Source organism: Anomaloglossus baeobatrachus, chromosome 6, assembly GCF_048569485.1.
Source record: "Anomaloglossus baeobatrachus isolate aAnoBae1 chromosome 6, aAnoBae1.hap1, whole genome shotgun sequence".
NCBI classification, from domain to species: Eukaryota; Metazoa; Chordata; class Amphibia; order Anura; family Aromobatidae; genus Anomaloglossus; species Anomaloglossus baeobatrachus.
Genome location: NC_134358.1, coordinates 53,172,640 through 53,196,011, shown reverse-complemented (window position 1 = coordinate 53,196,011; position 23,372 = coordinate 53,172,640). Strand labels below are relative to the sequence as shown.

General features: G+C 44.7%; 1 protein-coding gene across 1 annotated transcript in view; it reads right to left on the bottom strand.

Moving 5' to 3' along the window:
• EXT1 (exostosin glycosyltransferase 1) overlaps nucleotides 1-23,372 on the bottom strand; it is a 406,167-nt gene that overhangs the window by 358,798 nt on the left and 23,997 nt on the right. The gene's annotated exons all lie outside the window — the stretch shown is intronic.

Genomic DNA, 23,372 nt, shown 5'->3' with positions numbered 1-23,372 from the left:
ATTATCATCTAAAACACAAGGCAATAAATTTTAATCTTACAAGTGAAAAAAAAAAAAGAAAAAGCATAAAAATTGAAAAAACAATATAAACCAGTAACGCTTGTACAACTGTTCTAAACTATACCTTTTTACGGAAAATATATTGTATATTTTTAGATTTAAAATAGCTCTAAAATGACTAATTTTACTAAACCTTGTAGTATTCTTTTTAAACAAGCATGAACAGGACCCGGTTGGTATCGAATTGCTAAATATTGTGGCGTATCGGGTGACCATAGAAATCGGAAGTATGATAATACACATTAAATTCTAAATTAATTGGTTCCATCTGATTCTTGGCCAGGATTTCTGGATTGGCATTTGCCGGTTTAGGGTCAATAGCCGGTAAACTCGACACTTCGAGTCGTACATATGAGATGTTCTTCGATGGAAACATGAAAATGTTCTTATAACTGATAATATTTTTCAGCTTGGAAAAAGATCTTGTCACTCAACGAGCAAGTCTAGAATCCAGTTCAAGAGATACAAGATAATCTGTCATTAAAGCATTAGCGAGGGTCTACCGGTATCCTCATCTCGGCATCTATGGACGGATTCACATCCCACCTGCTGTCTGACATGAGATTTAGAATGCCGGCGTATTCGAGGACACCGCATATTACTGTACAGACAAGACTTTAGGCAGCCGACAAGTAGTAAGACAAAAAGAGCCCATCAGGTCAGAAGGAATTATCAAGGAGGTGGCCCAACCCTCAAGAGTAAAAGTCATCCAGCTGCCTTTGGAGAGATTTCAGTAGGTGGAAGGACAATACAATAAAACAAGAGAGGATTTAGGAAACTAATATATAAAAAAAGTTAGTCTCACATACAGTTGAATAAGGAAAATCCGAAACTACAAAAGTGGACAACAATCCAATTTGTTTGGCGGCTTCAAGGCTCTTCTTCTGATCGCCATACTTGGTGGGTGTCTTTCCTCGATGACAACACGTGAGGAGGCTTTTTTTCCCCTGAGGAAACCACGTGATTCTTATGCATAGGTTGTTTCCAGTATTGAAGTCAGTCCAATTCTAGTTAAAGGGAATGTCCACTACTTGGACAACCCCTACTCATTCCCTTTATTCGGCTCCCCCAAGAGATGTCAGGAAAAAGAAGGATCGCCATACTTGGTGGGTGTCTCACTTCGATGATAACACGTGAGGAAGCTTTTTTTTTTTACTTAGGAAACCACATGATTCTTATTCATAGGTTGTTTCCAGTGTTGAAGTCAGTCCGAATCTAGTTAAAGGGGACGTCCACTACTTGGACAACCCTTACTCATTCAACTTGTTCACTCCCGTAAAACAAAATAAGCCTATACTCACCTCCGGTGCGGCCGCAGTTCCAGCATTGTCTGAAGTTGCGTTTCCGCATGGTTATGACACGCGGGCCTCGCGACCAATCAGCGCCCGACGTCTGTCTTCCTGACTTCGGACATTTGAACAGAATGTGACCTCCTGCTCAAGTGTCCGAAGGCGGGGGAGAAGAAAGTTGGCGCTGATTGGTCTCAGGGCTCACGTGTCAAAGTCATATGGACCCCGGGAATGCAACTTCAGACATGGTTGGAACCGCGGCAGCATGGAAGAGAGTACTGGATTATTTTTTTTTTATAGGGGCGAAACACAGGAATGAAAAGGGGTTGTCCAAGTAGTGGCAAACCTCTTTAATGTGACTAGGCTGACATTACCCAAGGGCAAGAGTGGAGAGGTTTCTTAAAAGGAACATGTCAGCATATTTTTGTAACCCCACATGAGAGCAGTATCATATATGGGCAGAGAGCCCGATTCCAGTGATGTTTCACTTTTTAAACTACTTGGTGCAGTTTTGATACAACCCCTGTTTTCTGTTGTAGCAGTGCTCTGAATGCCAAGATGTGTTTAACCCCGACCACACTACTGATTGACAGTCATGTGCACACTGTGCATTGTCAGTAAGCTGCCAATAAGTGGTGAGGTTATGGTTGCACAAATTAGCCAGTCTTGCGCACAAGAGCTAGTCCTGCATTGTATTGAAACAATAGCACACATGCTAGTAAGGGACACATCCTAGGAATCAGGGTATTTGCCCCTAAATCATGCCACTCACTGATTACATAGCAAAAACCTGCTGACAATGTCCATCTAAAAAGGAGTGATAATCGTTAAATGGAGCGTTTATAAAAATACTCAATCCCGATAATGTCAAGGACCGATCAGCCAAATGAGCCAAAATGCAGATGTTTTTTGGTTAGAGCGTTCACATGCCAATAAATGATCATGCATGGTAGCACATCACCTTGTGCAAACTGGATTTGCTGTCAATAACCTGAAAAATGTATTGGGAAAGAACGAGCGTATTATGCTCCCATAGAGTTCTTCGTGAAGGAATTGGTCTGTGTAAATGGGTATTTAGGGGAAAATAGTAGCCAAGACCTCTTTACGAAGTCAGCTAAACACTTGAGGTGGTACCAACCAAAAAAAAAAAATCCTTCAGCAATAGTCATTACAACTGATTCCACAGCAAACATGAACAAGAAATCCTGAAGAAGGAACAACCATCTCAGTAGAACATTGGGTCAACTGTAATGGTGGTGATCATACATGGCCCTTACCCATCAAGTCATCCCACAGCTCATTTCCAAACAACCTCTTCCATATTTGCCAAGTCATCCCACAGCTCATCTCCAGACCTCCTCTACCATACCCACCAAGTACTCCCACAGCATAACCAGATCTCCTCTACCATTATCCACCAAGTAATCCCCACAGCATAACCAGACCTCCTCTACCATATCCACCAAGTACTCCCACAGCATAACCAGATCTCCTCTACCATGTCCACCAAGTAATCCCACAGCATAATCAGATCTCCTCTACCATGTCCACCAAGTACTCCCACAGCATAATCAGATCTCCTCTACCATTATCCACCAAGTAATCCCCACAGCATAACCAGACCTCCTCTACCATGTCCACCAAGTAATCCCACAGCATAATCAGATCTCCTCTACCATGTCCACCAAGTACTCCCACAGCATAATCAGATCTCCTCTACCATATCCACCAAGTACTCCCACAGCATAACCAGACCTCCTCTACCATTATCCACCAAGTAATCCCCACAGCATAACCAGACCTCCTCTACCATTATCCACCAAGTAATCCCCACAGCATAACCAGACCTCCTCTACCATGTCCACCAAGTACTCCCACAGCATAACCAGATCTCCTCTACCACATCCACTGAGTAATCCCACAGCTCATCTCCAGACCTCCTCTGCCTTATCCATCGAGTAATTCCACAACTCCTCTCTAGACCTCCTCTACCACATCCACCGAGTCATCCCACAGCTCATCTCCAGACCTCCTCTGCCACATCCACTGAGTAATCCGAGAGTTCATCTCCAGACCTCCTCTGCCTTATCCATCGAGTAATCCCACAGCTCCTCTCTAGACCTCCTCTACCACAGCCACCGAGTCATCCCACAGCTCAACTCCAGATCTCCTCTACCATGATGCATTCTTGCCAATAGTCCCGATTTTGCATGGACAGTCCAAACGGCAAATGGGAGAGGGATAAGCAAAACGGAGCCCAAGAGAGTCCAGAACTTTGCATGGTAAATATGCATGTGGGCAGGTTCTCCTCAAAAAAAGTTTTAAATTTCATCCAAAGCACATTGTTAAATGTCACTTTTCACCATTTGGCCTCAATCTCACCCCGGTGGCTTAAGAAAAAAAAAAAAGAAGTCACATTTGGCAGTTCTAAAGTAACGGATAAGGCCTAAAGTCAGACATATCAAACACATTTGTTTACATATCAGTCACTGCGCATTTCCCAGGAAAACATACGCCGCTCTCAGACCTTCATTTACATCATAGAGACAACTTTCAGCTCCTTATTCTTCCCGAATTGCCACATTCTGGCAACCCCCCCATCTGGGTATAAAGACCGGACCATGAAGTGTCAAGAATTCAATTCTCAGCAAGGCCCAAGTGAAGCCGCCGGACGGCTTTTGTGCCCAATTGTGGTTCAAACACAAGACTTGTCACGTTGAGGCGAGGGGAGAAGCTTCTGATTGGAAGGCGAAGGCCGGAGAGGCCATGGAGAGGAAGCAAGGAATCTGGCCAAAGTCCAAGCCAGAAGTAAAACAATCTCCAGCGCTGCTTGAGTAAACTTCTTACAGTTAACACCAGGACAAAAGGCAGAGAGCGCGGCTGCTGGAAGCGGTGTTTTTCACATGTATATTATTTATGAGGCCGCTCAATGAAGCAACGTTCAGCAGCTGCAGCGCTCGAGTGCAGAAGCGACAACAATGAGGTCAAAGCTGCGAATTGCGGAGTGCCAGGGTTCTGTCAACCCACCCGACACACGAAACGGTGCAGAGCATTATTTATATTACGGTATATATTTTTTTTTAATCCAATATTTTAGATTTTTTTTTTTTATTCATAAAACTTTAAATTATTTGTAGGCATACGCGCAAGAGAGGGAGAGTACACGGAAGAGGGAGAGAGTGTGTAAGAGAAGCCATGGGTTGCCTGATCTGACCTAGGCACATATATAGCTATCAAATTCAGGCCGAGAGACCCTAATGTGTGTGAATCATGGTTGGTTAATTGGGGGAGAGGGAGAGAGAAAGAAAGAAAGCGCGCACCCGAGAGAAAAAAAGAAAGCGCGCGCGCAGGAGAGAAAGCGTGCGCGCAGGAGAGAAAGCGCGCGCGCAGGAGAGAAAGAGCGCGCGCCAAGAGAGAAAGAGCGCGCGCGCCAAGAGAGAAAGAGCGCGCGCGCCAAGAGAGAAAGAGCGCGCGCCAAGAGAGAAAGAGCACGCGCCAAGAGAGAAAGAGCACGCGCCAAGAGAGAAAGAGCGCGCGCCAAGAGAGAAAGAGCGCGCGCCAAGAGAGAAAGAGCGCGCGCCAAGAGAGAAAGAGCGCGCGCCAAGAGAGAAAGAGCACGCGCCAAGAGAGAAAGAGCGCGCGCGCAGGAGAGAAAGAGCGCGCGCCAAGAGAGAAAGAGCGCGCGCCAAGAGAGAAAGAGCGCGCGCCAAGAGAGAAAGAGCGCGCGCCAAGAGAGAAAGAGCGCGCGCCAAGAGAGAAAGAGCGCGCGCCAAGAGAGAAAGAGCGCGCGCAGGAGAGAAAGCGCGCGCGCAGGAGAGAAAGCGCGCGCGCAGGAGAGAAAGAGCGCGCGCCAAGAGAGAAAGAGCGCGCGCCAAGAGAGAAAGAGCGCGCGCCAAGAGAGAAAGAGCGCGCGCCAAGAGAGAAAGAGCGCGCGCCAAGAGAGAAAGAGCGCGCGCCAAGAGAGAAAGAGCGCGCGCCAAGAGAGAAAGAGCGCGCGCCAAGAGAGAAAGAGCGCGCGCCAAGAGAGAAAGAGCACGCGCCAAGAGAGAAAGAGCGCGCGCGCAGGAGAGAAAGAGCGCGCGCCAAGAGAGAAAGAGCGCGCGCCAAGAGAGAAAGAGCGCGCGCCAAGAGAGAAAGAGCGCGCGCCAAGAGAGAAAGAGCGCGCGCAGGAGAGAAAGAGCGCACGCAGGAGAGAAAGAGCGCGCGCAGGAGAGAAAGAGCGCGCAAGAGAGAGAGCGCAAGAGAGACAATGTCTTGGCAACCCAGCCAATAGTGATGAGTGAGCACTGAAAAGCTCGACTGCTCGGTACTCTAATCGAGAAGGTCTGACCTCAGCCGGGCGCAACTCAAGTAATGAGCGCAATGGACCTCAATGGGAAACTCTAGTGTTTCGCCCTCTCTCTCTCGTGAGCGAGACAAAGAGAGAGCAAGCACGAGAGAGAGAGCGAGCAAGAGGGTGAAATCGACTTCCATTATGCTCATTACTTGAGTTGCGCCCGGCCGAGTTCAGACCTGCTCAATTTGAGTACCAAACATTTTAGTGCTCACTCATCACTATTAGCTGCCAAGACATTATTGGCGATGTATGAACCTAAGCGCCTGCGTCAGGACGTCTAGACCACAGCTCCAGAGCATATGAATTTAATAATCACAATCTAAGTCCAACAATTGCCTCTTCCCCAAGGACCAAACTTCTCAAGAAGGACCTAGCATCGATTATTAATAGATACACAGCCCATTTTGCTAGATGGAATTTCCCCCATAATTTCTCTTTTTTTCCCATTTAAAGAACATTCTAAAAAAAAAAAAAAAAAGCTTTAACGAATACTTAGAATTTTCAGCATTTTTTTTTTTCTAAGAAAAGACTGGAGGAGGCCTACAGCTATTCTATTCAAATATTTCTCATACTACAAGAATCTGTCCTCAATTTCCCTCTGGAAAAGTGAAATGCTGGCTCTTTCATTCACTATAGTCTTTTTTTGTATTCTTTATTACCAGTTCATCACACCAAACATGGAGCGAACGCAGATAACAAGAGTCATGCCAGGTTATAGATCTATACATATTATCTGCATCATATCCTTAAAGAAAAGTGCGTCTGTGAAAAAAAAAGAATTTTGCTTTATGGCACATTAGATACAGCATGCCATAAAGCAAAGACGTGTTGCACATGTAAAATAAGTCATACAGATTTATTTTTTTTCCTTTCATATCTCACTAGTTTAAAAATCTGGATTTGGCATTACAAAAAAAAAAAACTCATCCACAACATTGGCTGTTTGTGTAATACACGGATTGATCGGGTCCTCCAGAGAGGAAAACTCAGCACGTTATGAGACTTGTAATTTCATCAAGAATTTGAGAACCGATGTTTGGAGACCATTGTTGTAGACTTTAGGAACTAACTGGACCTTTTAGTAGGCCTGGCCCCAAGAACCCTCACACAACACACAAATAAGATACCAAAGGTACCCAACTAGGTACACTGAAGGCCTACTGGATATAACCTTGATATCTGCATAAACATGAAGGTATCAAATCGTGGGAGATTCTTCCGAGTCTGGCCTCAAGACATCTCCTACAACATACAAATAAGATACCAAAAGGTACCTTGCTAGGTACACTGAAGGCTTAAATGGATAGAAGCTTGATATCTGCATAGACGTTGAGAAGGTAACAAGTCATGGGAGGTTCTTCTGAGTCTGGCCTCAAGAAATCTCACACACAACACACAAATAAGATACCAAAGGTACCTTGCTAGGTACACCGAAGGCCTACTGGATATAATCTTGATATCTGCATAAACGTGAAGAAGGTTCTTCTGAGTCTAGCCTCAAGAAATCTCACACAACATACAAATAAGATACCAAAAGGTACCTTGCTAAGTACACCGAAGGCCTAATGGATTGAAGCTTGATATTTGCACCATACCACACAAGTAGCGAAAGCAAATAAGAGTCATGCCAGGTTATAGATCTATACATATAATCTGCATCATATCCTGGAAGAAAAGGACTGGAAGTTCTTCAGAGTCTGGCCTTAAGAAATCTCATACACAACACAAATAAGATACCAAAGATACCAAAGATACCTTGCTAGGTACACCGAAGGCCTAACGGATGGAAGCTTGAGATTTGCATAGATAGAGAAAGTATCAAGTTATGGGGGGGGGTTCTTCTGAGTCTGGTCTCAAGAAATCTCACACACAACACACAAATAAGATACCGAAGGTACCTTACTAGGTGCACTGAAGGAATAATAGATAGAAGCTTGATATCTGCATAGACGTGAAGGTATCAAGTTATGAGAGGTTCCTGAGTCACCTAAAATTTGGCATTAACATGGATTGCTACAAATGAGTATATAACTAGAAAAAAAATAAAATGCATTTTGTTAAGGCTATTTTTTTGAGATTTATAAAGAATTGCTCCCCATCTACGAGCGAATAAGTCTCCAATTATTCTCCAATTACCGTAAAGAACCACAAAGAGTATTTTTAGACCAAACATTCCTGGATAAAGACAAACTACTCAGTGAAAATAGAGCCCTTACAATAAATTATTTCAGATTCTCATATTTCAACCAGTTCTACTTCAACCAAGAATTCACTCATCTGCAAAACCGGGAAAACTTTTCACGGTAATTCCTCGAAATTTATAGCTGGGGAACATTTCCGCTTCATTATGTTGTCATATTACATTTAAAGTAATACTTGAATTATATTCAGAACAACCCGCTTCCTCGGGTGACATAAATAACCTACATGTGACACAAGTAATGCAAATGTCTCAGCATGCATGACTATATACAGATGTAGCAGAGCTGAACGGGTCATTAGCACATTTATCATGCATTGGTATAGCAGTATTAAAAGGGAGTCTGTCAGGACCAAACGACTGTCTGCCCTTGCTCTCCTAGGGATCACGTGACATTGCGTCACACTATCTCTGAGCCTAAATCAGTGCCGGCTTCACTCTCCCCGACTTTGGACGAATCAAATATCAAGGAGGAAGTCAGAGCTGCGGCTAGCCGCTCCCTTTTAGAGGAAGTCAGAGCTGTGACTGGCCGCTCCCTTCTAGAGGAAGTCAGAGCCGTGGCTAGCCGCTCCCTTCTAGAGGAAGTCAGAGCCGTGGCTAGCCACTCCCTTCTAGAGGAAGTCAGAGCTGCGGCTGGTCGCTCCCTTCTAGAGGAAGTCAGAGCTGCGGCTGGCCGCTCCCTTCTAGAGGAAGTCAGAGCTGCGGCTAGCCGCTCCCTTCTAGAGGAAGTCAGAGCTGCGGCTAGCCGCTCCCTTCTAGAGGAAGTCAGAGCTGTGGCTAGCCGCTCCCTTTTTAGAGGAAGTCAGAGCTGTGACTGGCCGCTCCCTTCTAGAGGAAGTCAGAGCTGTGGCTAGCCGCTCTCTTCTAGAGGAAGTCAGAGCCGTGGCTGGCTGCTCCCTTCTAGAGGAAGTCAGAGCTGCGGCTGGCCGCTCTCTTCTAGAGGAAGTCAGAGCTGCGGCTAGCCGCTCCCTTTTAGAGGAAGTCAGAGCTGTGACTGGCCGCTCCCTTCTAGAGGAAGTCAGAGCTGTGACTGGCCGCTCCCTTCTAGAGGAAGTCAGAGCTGTGACTGGCCGCTCCCTTCTAGAGGAAGTCAGAGCTGTGACTGGCCGCTCCCTTCTAGAGGAAGTTAGAGCTGTGACTGGCTGCTCCCTTCTAGAGGAAGTCAGAGCTGCGGCTGGCCGCTCCCTTCAAGAGGAAGTCAGAGCTGTGGCTAGCCGCTCCCTTCTAGAGAAAGTCAGAGCTGTGGCTGGCCGCTCACTCCCTCTTGAGGTTTGATTCATCCAAAAGGTGGGGAGAGGGAAGCTGACGGGTTTTTGGCCCAGGGCTCACGTGATGTAACAACGTCACATGAGCCCCAGGAGAGCGAGTGCAGACAACACTAGAACAACACCAGCACTGGAGAGAAGTATAAGTGTTATTTTACTAGCACAGGCAAACTGTAAAAGTGTAGGTGGAGAGTAGGGGCTCCTAGACTGACCCTCAGACTAGGGCACCTTAGCTATCCCTAATCCCAGCGTAACCTCTGATGGTGAGGATATCTGGGCCGCCTTCCTTGCCCTGTTCCTGCTGACCAGCCCTTATATTATATCCTCCTCACTCCAACCACTGGGGAGGGACGGGGCAGAAGTTATAAAGCTAACAGAAATAAACAAGCAGGAGGAACCAAATCTCTATCTCACAGCACACACAGAGGTATAAGACGCTTACGAGGAAAATAAAAACAGCGAGGAAACAACAAGACAACGGTAGAACTCAACAACCACTTCAAGCACAAACTAATACAATCACCAGCTGGACTGGGATACAACAGCACACAAACTTGTTTAAGGAAAAGCTATAGTCGGCATGGGAAGACAGGCTCCTCTATCTTAAAAAGGGAGGGAGTGATAGGTCTACCACAACATATCATCCAAGAGGTAACCAGCAGGCTAGCAGAAATTAACTCAACATTGTGATTGAAAAGGGATTGTCTGAGCAGTGGACAACCTTTTTACAGTTAAGTTTTTTTGGGGGGGGGGAATCACTTTGTATCATCCAAGAGGGAGGAACAATGTAAAGCTGTTGGAGTAAAATCGCATTTTTTTTTATCTCTAAATATAAAACCCCAAATTTTGTTAAAAGCAAAACAGACCATCATAAAAACGGAATTTTCAACCTAATATTGGCTGGTCTTACAGAAGAACCGAAGAGCAGAGATAAGATCATGCCCCGGTAAATGCATCTTTTTTATTGCAGATCAGTAAAAACACTCGGAATAAGTTAAAAGTCGCGAACGCATTTCAGAGCTATGTCCTTAAGCATTGTAAAAGGAAAAAAAAAAAAAAAGAGAACACTGCAAACATAATTGACGAATTCTTTCCTGGAAGCCTGGAAGATACGGATTTCATTTAAATGTCCAACTCACCACAACATCTGGCGCAGAACTAGAACAGATGTCCCTCCCCTCCCCAAAAAAAAAAGATTGTATCTTGTGTGATTTAAGGAGCATGTATCCCTCATCCCAGGGAAGGGTGTGAATACTTAGTTTACATCTGTCCACAGATGCTTAGATTTGCCTTCAAGAACATGGAGCTTAGGCAGAAGATGTACATACATCATTCATGGTCACCATCTAGATTCAGTTTGGTACCAGCTAAGGTCCAAAATTACATGTACATAGTTACATAGGTTGAAAAAAAAAAACCTAGGTCCATCTAGCTCAATCTTCCTGTAGGAGCCAACGTTGTTCTGACACGACCACCAAAGGTTGAGGTTTAGTATTCGTTCCACGATGATGGACTTCTACTGAAACCATGATGTATCATCTCAAACATTTGAAAACTCATTTTTTTTCTCAAAAATACTCTAAGAAGTGAAGTTCTTCTTGTGCTCCCTGTATGAAGAGTTAATAAGCTGCTAACTTAGGAATTCATTGCAGAGTCTTGAACGTATGGGTCTGGCGTAACCACAAGCGGCACATGACTCGTAAATGAATATTCCAGACGAATCACACCAGAAACTGAAACTTGTCCTAACAAAATTCACAGAGAAAATGAAAAAACCTGTTCGAAGGGAGATTACAGTCAAGAACTGAATGAAGAGGAAGCAGGACAAGAATGCCGAGAAGGTGTCGCTGGCGCTGATGGGTAGGCTTGAACACCGGCTGACACTGGTGGTGACCGAGAAGGCTACGGAGCTTTTCCACACCACCCATCAGAAGTTCAATGGAGTTGTCTATGCTAAAAATGGTCCTTCTTGGTGACAGGTTTCCATTAATGGTCGAATGTATAAGCCAGATCTGATCCATCCTGGCAAGTATTCAACATTTCCTGGAGCACCAACCACAGGGAAAATTAAGGATCATACGATGCTCAAGTGGACAGGACCTCCAGAGAATAAACGCTCAACGTGATAGTCAAGAGAGAAGGTTCCACAACAAGAAACTAACTAGATGAGGTTTTCTTTGATAGATGACCACATTAATGAATGACACAATTTGGTCCTGTATCGGAGAACTCAATTTTCCTAGGATAAGTAAGGCTATTACCATGTTTCAAACAAAAAATTAGAGGGGGTTATCCAGGCTTAGGGTGCTAGTTTGCAGTGACTCTTTGTGACTGCGTGTAGTGTGTGAGCTGTCAGGATTCTTAAATGCAGGGAGGAGGCGGGCGCGCAAGCCCAACCATGTGATTTGCAGAGAGCTGGTCAAGTGTCAACTAGACATTTTCAGCCTCACTCAATACAAAAATAAATAATATCACAAGTTCAGACACGTCTAGTTGGAATGTGGCCATATGAAACCACTAGAGAATTCTGACAGCGCGCACAATACAGGCTGTAAAGATTCACACATCTGCAGTCGCAGACAATGACTTCAGACGTGCGCCGAAAGCTTGGACAACCCCTTTAAAGATCAACATATATAATCACCAAATCCTATAAATATGATCAGATGGTAAACTAAAACAATACCGAAAGCCTACAAAAATCTTAAGGTGTCCATACACACTTCTGGTGGGGTCTTATTCCTGATGTTCTCCAAGGAGACGAGTGTAAAAGTTAGCATGCCCAATTAGAAGCCCCCCCTAAAAGCACAATGAACAGTTTACCGAACCACCAAAACTAATGGGTTTGGATGACCAGAGCGAGAGACAGAGAGGGGAGGGGACGGGTGTTGAGGCGAGGGGAGGGGAAGGCGAAGGGAAGGCGAGGGGAAGGCAAGGCGAGGCGAGGGGAAGGCAAGGCGAGGCGAGGGGAAGGCAAGGCGAGGGGAGGGGAAGGCAAGGCGAGGGGAGGGGAAGGCAAGGCGAGGGGAGGGGAAGGCAAGGCAAGGGGAGGGGAAGGGAAGGCGAGGGGGAAGGCGAGGGGGAAGGCGAGGGGGAAGGCGAGGGGGAAGGCGAGAGTAAAAGGCCTTTTGAGCTATGAGTGTTTCTAATAGGCAAGTCCAATATTAAGATCTTTGTTAGGAGGAGTAGAAGGAACTAGACTTGTGAGAAACTTGGGTGCACAAGAAAGTATATCTGAAGTCTTAGTTTAATCATTTTCAACCATATTCTCATAATTTGCACTTTTATTCCAATAATGGTCATGGATTATAACTCAACACAATCTCTTAAAGGGAATCTGTCAGCAGGTTTTTGCCTCCTAATCTGAGAGCAGCATGATGTAGGGACAGAGACTCTGAGTCCAGAGCTGTGTCCCTTACTGGGCTACTTGTAGTTTTGATAAAAATTACTGTTCGGCAGGAGATTAGTTGTAGTCCTCCATATGCAAGAGTTTCCATATAACTCCGCCCTCATCACTGATTGGCAGTGTATGCACAGTGTACAAAGGGGCGGGGTTATACAGAGCTGCATCACAGTAAGTGACATTAGAATCAGGGTCTCTGCACTTACATTATGCGGTTCTCACATGGGGGACAGGTATTAAAGTATGTTTGGTATTTAATGTCTACATTGAATAATGAGAGATTTTTTAAAACAAAATTACGTAGTTTGACCAGCAGAGGGAGCAAAAGAGAAGTTTACTGCATTGACGCTCGCTTTATGTCATGCTGCAAACGATACTGAGAAGAGAAAAAAAATAAATTCCGTCAAATAATGCCACATAAATCCTAATTAAAAAGAATGAAACCTAAAAGAAAAAAAAATTAATAAAAATGAAGACTAAACCCTGAAATCTCCCAGAACAGCACACTTCTACTTCACAATGACATTAATAGCGGCGGCGAAGTTCAGGTAACAGAAATTAAGCCTGACACAAACATCTCTCCGAAGACAACAGCGAGACGTAATATTAAAATTAGCCGCTTGTAATGCTGTTAATAGATAGAAATGGAACACACCCCTCCTGCTGTCACCAAACGGCCCCTGTCACCGGCAACACCACGTCTGACATGACGAGAACTGACAATAGAGAGCGGAGGGGGGGGACCAAGCAGGTTTGATGTGGTTTAAAGGGACGATTCCAATTTGTATTGAAGACATTCTTTATGACTCGAATATGCATTTAAATGTGAAGAATCAAAAGGAAAGGAGAAAGACGTGACCGGAATGAAGGCAGCACTGAGGGAAAACATAGGACGTCACAGCTCATCATAGGCAAACTTGGGCTTAAAGGGATTTTTGCTACCCAGAGAACAACATGACGAAGAAACCTGATTCCAGCGATGTGTCACTTACTGGGCTGCTTGCTACAGTTTGATAAAATCACAGTTTTCCCTGCTGCAGATCTAGCAGTGCTCTAGTGGAGCCTCTGCCATGTAGTCCTCCTGCTCTGTATAACCCCGCCCACACCTCCGATTGGCAGTGTTCTGTAAACAGCAGTAAGCAGGCCAATCAGTGGTGGGGGGCGGGGTTAAACAGAGCAGGAGGACTACATGGCAGAGGCTCTACTAGTCCTCTAGTGATAATCTCCTGCTGATAAAACTGACAATGAAAATGAAAGCAATCAGCCAAGCAAGTGACATCCCTGGAATCCGGGTCTCTCTACATTTTGTGGCAAAAACCTGGTGACAGATTGTTAAAATACAAAATGTATAGTCATACAGAGATCTTACTAAGACAGGTGGGCACAATCTTCTTTATTTTAGTGATCTCAAAATGGGTAAATAATATAAAGGCAACCCAAAACAGAAATGGGGGTTAAAAAGTCTTTTGTCCATAGACTCAGCCTGGTATTGCAGCTCAGTACTGGTCAATTTGATACCACAAAAGGCAGAGGGGCATGAAGAGGTGCATTGTTTTTGGTTTTGGGGGGGGGGAAAGGGGGGGGGGGGTATTGATAGTATATAAAAAAAAAAAAATCTGAAAAAAGGCCAAAAAATGAGACTACAGTATTAAATACTTGGAAATACAGACATAGGAAACCCCCCACTGTCTGACTGTCGCAGTGGACCAATCATTCGATATGTATCTAAAAAATAAAGGCCTAAATATCACCATCAGCCTAATAGGTCCTTAGTGCATTTTATGTCGTCAAGAAAAAAAAATAAAAAATAAAACAAAGTAAAATAAATAAATAATTTTTGACGTGAAAGTTTTCAAAGCATTTGTTTGCACAGGAGTAGTGAATTTTTTAATATTAAATAATTTTTCACTACAGGTCACAGTATAGGGGTAACTGCTGCAGCCCACCGGCATGTGATCCCTGATTGGCTGCAGTGGTCACAAACAATAGCTAGGATGTGATCTTTTTAGCACTGCAAAGACGATTGGATGCAGTGGTCACAAACAATAGCTAGGATGTCATTTCTTTAGGACAGCAAAGATTATTGTCTGCAGTGGTCACAAACGAGACACAGGGCGTCATCACGTTATGCTGCAAAGAGGATTGGCTGCAGTGATCAGAAACAATAGCCAGGATGTAATTTCTTTAGGACTGCAAAGAAGAATGGCTGCAGTGGTCACAAACTATAAACAGTTTGTCATCACTTTAGGACTGCAAAGAAGGTTGGCTGCAGTGGTCACATATGATCGACAGGACATGATCACCTCATGACTGCAAAGATGATTGTCTGCAGTGGTCACAAACAATAGGACGTCATCACTTTAGGACTGCAAAGATGATTGTCTGCAGTGGTCACAAACTATAAACAGGATATGATCACTTCAGGACTGCAAAGATGACTGGCTGCAGTGGTCACAAACGATAGACCGGATGTGATCACTTCAGGACTGCAAAGATGATTGTCTGCAGTGGTCACAAACAATAGACCGGATGTGATCACTTCAGGACTGCAAAGACCATCGGAGCGGTGCAGGACTCAATTGGTAAACCTTTTTAATAGTAACATTATACAACAGCCTTTTTTGTGCCTTTTGCTTTATTTCTTTATCTCCTGATAATTATCACTATTCCTCTAGGTACAATGGATAAAAAGTATCAGTGGACCCTGAAAGGTCGGAGTAACCGGCAGAAGCTTCCTCTAAATATCCGCGTTTCTACAAGCGACGCAGTCGCTAAACTCCGATAATTACACACAATTTTAGACATTAGCATCAGATCCCACAACTTTTTTTTGTTTTTTTTTTTTAATATATAAAAGTCGGAGTCTTCCCACGTGGAGGCTTTGGCCGCGCTTCTAAACTGTTACCCAACACGCTGATTGTGAAAGTAGTTTGCGAGCACGGAATGGAGCGAATAATTGTAGGGTCGGGAAATAATAATTAGCAGCTTTTGTGATCTGCTTGTTGAACGAGTCGAGAAAAAAAAAAAAAATTTGAAACTGCTAATTTTTCATTTTTTTTTTTCCCAAAAGAAAAATCTAGAAGGTGGGGGATGGGACATCGGCACCTGTTTTTTCGCAGTGGATAACGGTTCTTCACTCTCCCCCCCCACTCCGGGGTGTTTATCACAAGCAATTTAGTTTAATTCCATGTTTTGGTTGCCGGTGTTTGTTCTCGCCATCAGCGACGCAGTTATAGGCGAGGATGAATACAGAATAAAGTGGGACTTTTAAAGCTTTTAAAAAGCGTTTTTAAATTTGACAACACTTTATATATTTTTTCCCATGTATTCAAAAGACATAGATAAGTATATAAAAACTCAATGTCCTGACACTGTTTCGCCGACGGTTTTGCGACTCGTTTTTGAAGTTCCGAGCGGAACAAGTTTGTTATTTTAACCGCTTCATGGTTTCCGAACCCTGAAGTCTTTAAGAAGTGATACAAGAAGACATGTCTGCACAGCAATGACGTTTTCACATTGCTGTGCATTATGTTCATTTTATGGAGTGCTTTTTCAGGGGGAATCCTCCTGAAAAAGCCATCAGTTGAACAAAGGCTTAGGCTTCATTCACATGTCAATATTTTTGCATCAATGTTTGTATGCCAAAGCCAGGAATGGAACTTACAAGGAAAAACTATAAATTGAAAGATTGACACCTGTTCTATGTTTTTAAAGGTAACCTGTCACCAGATTTCTCGACTATAAGCTGCGACCACCACCACTGAGGTCTTATATACAGCATTCCAGAATACTGTATATAAGAGCCCACGCTGCGATGTATAATGTAAAAAAACACTTTTATAATACTCACCTAAGGCGCAGTCGGGTCTGATGAGTGTCGCTGCACTCCAGTCCGGTGCCTCCTCTCTGCTACGATCTCCATCCTCCTCCTACCCAGCCAAGTGTGGATGACACGTCCTACGTCATCCACACAGGCCGGCATTGCTTTCCTGAGCAGGCGCACTTTGATCTGCCATGCTAAAGCCAGATCATAGTACTGTAATGCATAGGCACGAGGAAAGGTTACAGACCGTCCGTGCACGCGCACTACAACACTTTGATCTCAGGGCAGATCAAAGTGCGCCTGCGCAGAACCTCAATGTCAGCTAGTGTGCATGACGTAGGATGTGTCATGCACCCAGGAGTCAGAAGAAGGAAGACGGCGATCGCCGGAGAGAGGAGGCGCCGGAACACAGAGAGAAAGGAGGCGGCGCCGGACCACAGAGAGAGAGGAGGCGGCGCCGGACCACAGAGAGAGAGGAGGCGGCGCCGGAACCACAGAGAGAGAGGAGGCGGCGCCGGACCACAGAGAGAGAGGAGGCGGCGCCGGACCACAGAGAGAGAGGAGGCGGCGCCGGACCACAGAGAGAGGAGGCGGCGCTGGACCACAGAGAGAGAGGAGGCGGCGCCGGAACCACAGAGAGAGAGGAGGCGGCGCCGGACATCAGAGAGAGAGGAGGAGGCGCCGGACCACAGAGAGAGAGAGAGGAGGAGGCGCCGGACCACAGAGAGAGAGAGAGGAGGAGGCGCCGGACCACAGAGAGAGAGAGAGGAGGAGGCGCCGGACCACACAGAGAGAGAGAGAGGAGGAGGCGCCGGACCACACAGAGAGAGAGAGAGGAGGAGGCGCCGGACCACAGAGAGAGAGAGAGAGAGAGGAGGAGGCGCCGGACCACAGAGAGAGAGAGAGAGAGAGAGAGAGAGAGAGAGAGAGAGAGAGAGAGAGAGAGAGAGAGAGAGAGAGAGAGAGAGAGAGAGAGAGAGGAGGCGGCGCCGGACCACACAGAGAGGAGGCGCCGCACCACAGAGAGAGGAGGCGCCGTACCACAGAGAGAGAGGAGGAGGCGCCGGACCACAGAGAGAGAGGAGGAGGCGCCGGACCATAGAGAGAGGAGGAGGCGCCAGACCATAGAGAGAGGAGGAGGCGCCAGACCATAGAGAGAGGAGGAGGCGCCAGACCATAGAGAGAGGAGGAGGCGCCAGACCACAGAGAGAGGAGGAGGCGCCAGACCATAGAGAGAGGAGGAGGCGCCAGACCATAGAGAGAGGAGGAGGCGCCAGACCATAGAGAGAGGAGGAGGCGCCAGACCATAGAGAGAGGAGGAGGCGCCAGACCATAGAGAGAGGAGGAGGCGCCAGACCATAGAGAGAGGAGGAGGCGCCAGACCATAGAGAGAGGAGGAGGCGCCAGACCATAGAGAGAGGAGGAGGCGCCAGACCATAGAGAGAGGAGGAGGCGCCAGACCATAGAGAGAGGAGGTGCAAGGCCATAGAGAGAGGAGGAGGCGCAGGACCATAGAGAGAGGAGGCGCCGGACCTGAGAGCAGTGACACCTATTGAATTGGACGACCCCCTAGGTGAGTATTATCAAAGCATTTTTTATACAGAGTGGCCTGGGCTCTTATATGCAGTATTCTAGAATGCTGTATATAAGAACCCACTGGTGGTGGCCGCAGCTTTGGCAGAGGTTCCCTTTAAAACACATGGTTTTAGCATAGAAATACTGATGAAATACGGATCAAAAATATTGATGAGTGAATGAGGCTTCAGATTGTGTTTTTGAAGAAGTTTTGAAAAATTCCTAGAGAAGAAAAAAAAAAAAAAAAAAAAAAAGAAAAAAAAAAAGCAAATCCTGCAAGGAACCGGTCCAGGAGAGGAATAAAGAAAAGAAAAAAAAAACTATTATAAAATGCTTAACGAAACAATTTTGGGGGAAAAATTTCTCCCCAAAAATCAGCAGAAAAAGATTTAATGAAATGGTGTTTTTGTTGAAAAACATACTGTTTTTGAACTCTCAAAAAAACCTCTGTGTGAACACAGCTTTAGTGCAGTAATTATCAGATTAGTGGTCTTGCCATGAAAACTGTAGACCTGGCAACATAGTTTTTATTATTCTGATGTAAATGCCGCTGTTCTCCTGAATCCGGAGAGGTTTTTCTTTTATCCGTGCGCCTCTCCGTTCCTGAGATATGGCCACTTCTTCACTGGATATAAAGCCAGATTTGTTAGTCAAGTGGGTAAGGTCTTCAATGAGACGTCCACAGAGAAGAACTGAAGACCAACGCCCACTTGGCTGAAGAGACCAGATTTATGAAAAGGGAAGAGGGGGTCATATCTCTGGAACGGAGAGGCGCAGGAACAAAAAAAAAAACGACGCTGGATTCAGGAGAACGACGGCATTTACAAGATGTAAAAAAAATTTAAAAGGGGGGAAGGGATGTCTTTTCCTTTAAAGACGATCTCTTTCCTGATATAGCCAAGGTAGCGCTCAGATCATTACTATGGGTCCAGCTTTTTGCTTCCCACACACTTTAATAATCATTTATACTGTAAAGTAATCATAAAAACAACGCACTAGAAAATGATCCCAGTATAACTACTTCACAATTAGCCGCGTCAGTCCGTCTCAGGCCCTTCCGCGAGCAGAATACTCTTAAGTATGGTTGTATTGGCTAAGATTAATATAAGCAGGAGCTCTTGTAAACTGGCAATATCCTAACTGCAATGTCTTCTTCAATCCAAGCCACCTATTCCTCATAATAGTTTTCCGTGAAACTATCACCACCAGTGCTGCGGCGGCGGCAAGAGCGGCACAATTATGAACGGAATTTGTAATTTCTCGGAATACGGAAGCTTTTTTTTTTTTGCCTTAGAAAATAAAAATTATTAATAATCTTCGAAAATGCAATGTATGAATAAAAGTATTAACACTAGAACTACTGGACTCGTGACACCTATATAGAAATACATGGTGCAAAGTAGTCAAAATGACTACCTCAGTAGTTCTAGTGTTAATCTACAATCACCACGTAACAGTATAATAAAGGACTGTCATACATGAATAATAATACCGCCCAATGTCATCACTGGACAACGACGCCGCTACAAAAAGGTAACCATAGTTTTTCCCACTTTGATCCAAGTGATCTACCGGATCCGATGTTAGAAGTAGCACAAAATAGATATCCTTGGCGATTCCGTTCTGAAACTCGCCTAAAGTCATGATGACACATGGCGGATTTCATTCACAGTAGCGGACATGTATCTTAAAAGTAATATCGTAATTCGGAGCATATATTGTGGATGGCAGCTCGACTGGGCACTATCGAAGCCTACCGAATCCTCGGAAAAACTGCACTTCTGGAAGACTTTTTCATGTGACGTTCCAATGCTCCATCACGAGCCCAAACCCCATCTACAAACAATTGTCTTGGCTTATTAAAGCACAAAATGACTGTTCAAACCAGAACAAGTGCTTACTGCACCCATCCCCCATCCTCCTCTAAAGTCAAAGCTGTAAATCAAAGACATGGATGGAGGTGGACATGGATGAAAAACAACAAGTAGGCGAGAAGGTGCAGTAAACCGCTTGGCCACATCAAGGGTGCACCAAACTCCTATGCTTGGTCTTGGCTTATTAAAGGGAGTCTACCATCACAAAATGACTGTTCAAAGCAAGAACAAGTGCTTAGTGCACCCAACTCCATCCTCCTGTAAAGCAAAAGCTGTGAATCAGAGACTGAGGTGGACGTAGATAATAGATAGTAAAAAAAAAAAGTAGGTGGGAAGGAGTATGAACTGCTTGACCACACCAAGGGTGCACCAAGCGCCTGTGCTTGGTTTGAACAGTCATTTTGATGCTGACAGATTCCCAGGTATATTGATCATTCGTGGGGAAAAATTGCCTTTTACTTAAAAGGAACTGTCCGTACACAATGACTGATGAAACAAAGTATAAGTGCTCATGTATCATGGTGTGGCGAAACATATGAGTGCACCTTTCCACCTGCTTGTTTTCCCTCTGTCTTCACCCTCCTACTCTTTGATTGACTGCTCTCACTTTATAAAGCCAGAGAAGGGCAGAGATGGCTGAAAAGCAGGAACGTGTGATAGTAGATCGTGATGAGCAAGTACTATCACTTTTGGGTGCTCGATACTCGTAATGAGCAGTTGGATGCGCGGAAGTCAATGGGGAACTCAAGCATTTTTCCGGAAGATCTTCAAGAGTCCAACTGCTTGTTATGAGCACTTGAGCATGGTAGTGCCTCCGACATACTTGCAGTATTGGGGAACGGAAGTTAGTGGGTGTGATTAGCTTAGTTGGTGGGTGTGACCCCGCCATGGTGGGCGTGGCCCGACATTTCTTTACATGCTCTATATTGCGGACCCGACCCACCTATCATTAGTTGTCGTATCCGTCAACTGTGGGCCGCCGTTGCCTGTTTGCATTACACTGCTTGTCAGGTTTGTCCCCTCGGTTGTTGGTGGGCGTTCTTTTCTTGCAGTACCTGGAGATGGCGGTGTGGCTGGCGTAGTGGACACCACCCAGCATCTCTTCCGTGCTACGGTGGACCGGCCACTTATCGGGGCATTATTGCTCGCAGTGTCGTGGGAAACAGAGTCGGTCAGTCAATGGGGACATGATGGTGACTCGGCTTCGTAAGTCAGCGAAAAACGACCGGCCGAAGGGCACTCAACCAGGTAGAGCATGCGGAAGCAAATGCCGGATCACGGTCACCAAGGCAGGCATTATGCCCACCAAAACTAAGACGGTGAGTGCCACTAACTTCTGGCCTCCTGCAAGTATGCTGAGCTGGCTCATCACTAATGATACTTAAGTGTTTGACCATGTCATCATAACCTCTTCTTCCATGTATGTAAATCTCTTCTTTTTATCCATGTGGTTGTGGTCCTCAACACCTCTCTATAGTGGTCTTCTTCAGGACCTCAAGTTGCATAAGGCTGCACAGTGGCTCAGTAGTTAGCACTGTATGGTGGCTCAGTGGTTAGCACTGCAGTCTTGCAGCGCTGGGGTCCTGGGTTCAAATCCCACCAAGGACAACATCTGCAAGGAGTTTGTATGTTCTTCCTGTGTTTGTGTGGGTTTCCTCTGGTTTCCTCCCACACTCCAAAGACATACAGATAGGGAATGTAGGTTGTGAGCCCTATTGGGGACAGTGTTGCGGAATAGGTTAGCGTTACATAAAAAAATATATTTTTTTATTTAAAAAGATACTAGATTTATATATGAGGAAAGGAAGCAAAATATACCGGTAAATGTTGCATTCAGGTGAAAAGTAAAGCAAACAAATTAACAGCATTATTAATGTAAAAAAAATTAAAAATAAAAATTCAACAGTTATAGTAAAAAGAAATTATTAACTTAAAAAGGTCTAAAAAAATAAATAAAATGGCCAATAAATTCTTGGAAGGTGAGAAAAAAAAAATTGGTAAAAAAAAAAAAAAAAAAATATCTGCTTATATCAAAGCTCCACAGGTGAGAGGCCTCGGTGCAGGAGAACATACAAACATCAAGGGGTGAAATCAAGGGAAGGCCAGAGAGCTTTATGCCTGGTACAAGCAGCAGATGAAGGCAACGTAAAAAGCTTTTTAATAATTCCAACAGGATTTTCTACATCTCTCTGACCTGGTAAACATTCGATCAAAGCCGCATCCTGTACTGTCCCCCCTTAATTAGCCTTTGTGATGCAAGCACCTAATACATAAAGGAATCTGCGGGCTACAAAGCATTGCAGCAAAGTACCCCCATTCCTTGTACGGGGGAGGGGAGGACGTGAATAGATCAAAGCAAGGCAGGACATGGGAAGCAGAGCGGACTCATGCAGAGCGGCATCTTACAACCACCTTTTCTCCAAGAGATGCCAATCAGCGGACACAGGACATCGGGCGGCTGCCATCCTACCCACACAAAACCACAGCCTAATTTGTCTACAGAGTCGAAAGTCAAGATCTATTAAAATCGACCGAATTTATCTAGGTTGAGCACGAAAGAGTCGGAGAAGGGGGCGAAAGAGGACAAATTGTGGACAAATGGGAACAGAAAACTTATAGTATAGTCCTATTAGTTATAGGCTGTGTTCACACATTGCGGCCACTGCTTTTTTTTTTCTTTGCGTTTTTTTTTTTATATGCCTGGATTTTCCAAAGTCATTGCAGAATAAAATCTAAACTGCTCCGATTAAAATATTTCCATATTGGCCCAACATATTCCGCGGCAAGGCTCATTGTGATGTGTGTTTTTTAGTGTAGATATTAAAAAAGGGTTTTGTTTAAAGAAACGAAACTCTGGGATGTTCCACTTAAAAACGCATCTGGTTTTAACTGTTTTTTTTTGTTTTTTTCAGGCTAAAGGCTATGTGTACACACTGCAGATTTGGTGCAGTAATTTTCGGCATGAGGTCTGCACCTTCTGGCAGAAAAAAAAAAAAAAAAAAAAAAAAAAAAGCACAAAAAAAGCATGTTTTTTTTTTTAATGACGTCAATGAACAAGGAAAAAACGCACCAACAATTAACATGCTACAGATTATTTTCTGCACCAAATCTGCAAGTAAAAAATAAGCAATGTGCGCACAGCACTTCAGAATCCTCATCGACTTTGCTGGCATAAGGAGAGAGGCAGATTTGGGCCTCAAACTGCCCCAAAAACACATACAAAAAAAGCACAATGCAAACAGCTTTACAGTGAAAAAAATAAAACTCACTAATAGTATGGCCATTTTTCATGGGCAAATACTGACATGTTGTCTATTTGATACCGCAAGTTTCCTGTAACGGTCGCGCGATGGAACGGAGACGCAGCCTGGAGGATACAAGTTCATACGGTGCATATTTGGTGTAGATTTTGCATACATAAATCTGATAGAAATGCATTTCCGGCACAGTCTGATTAGAATGGGGTTTTTACTGCTGATCTTCAGGTATAAACAACATCTAAATCCATAGGTTTACTGGGGCAGCGGCTGCAAGGAGAAAATGAAGC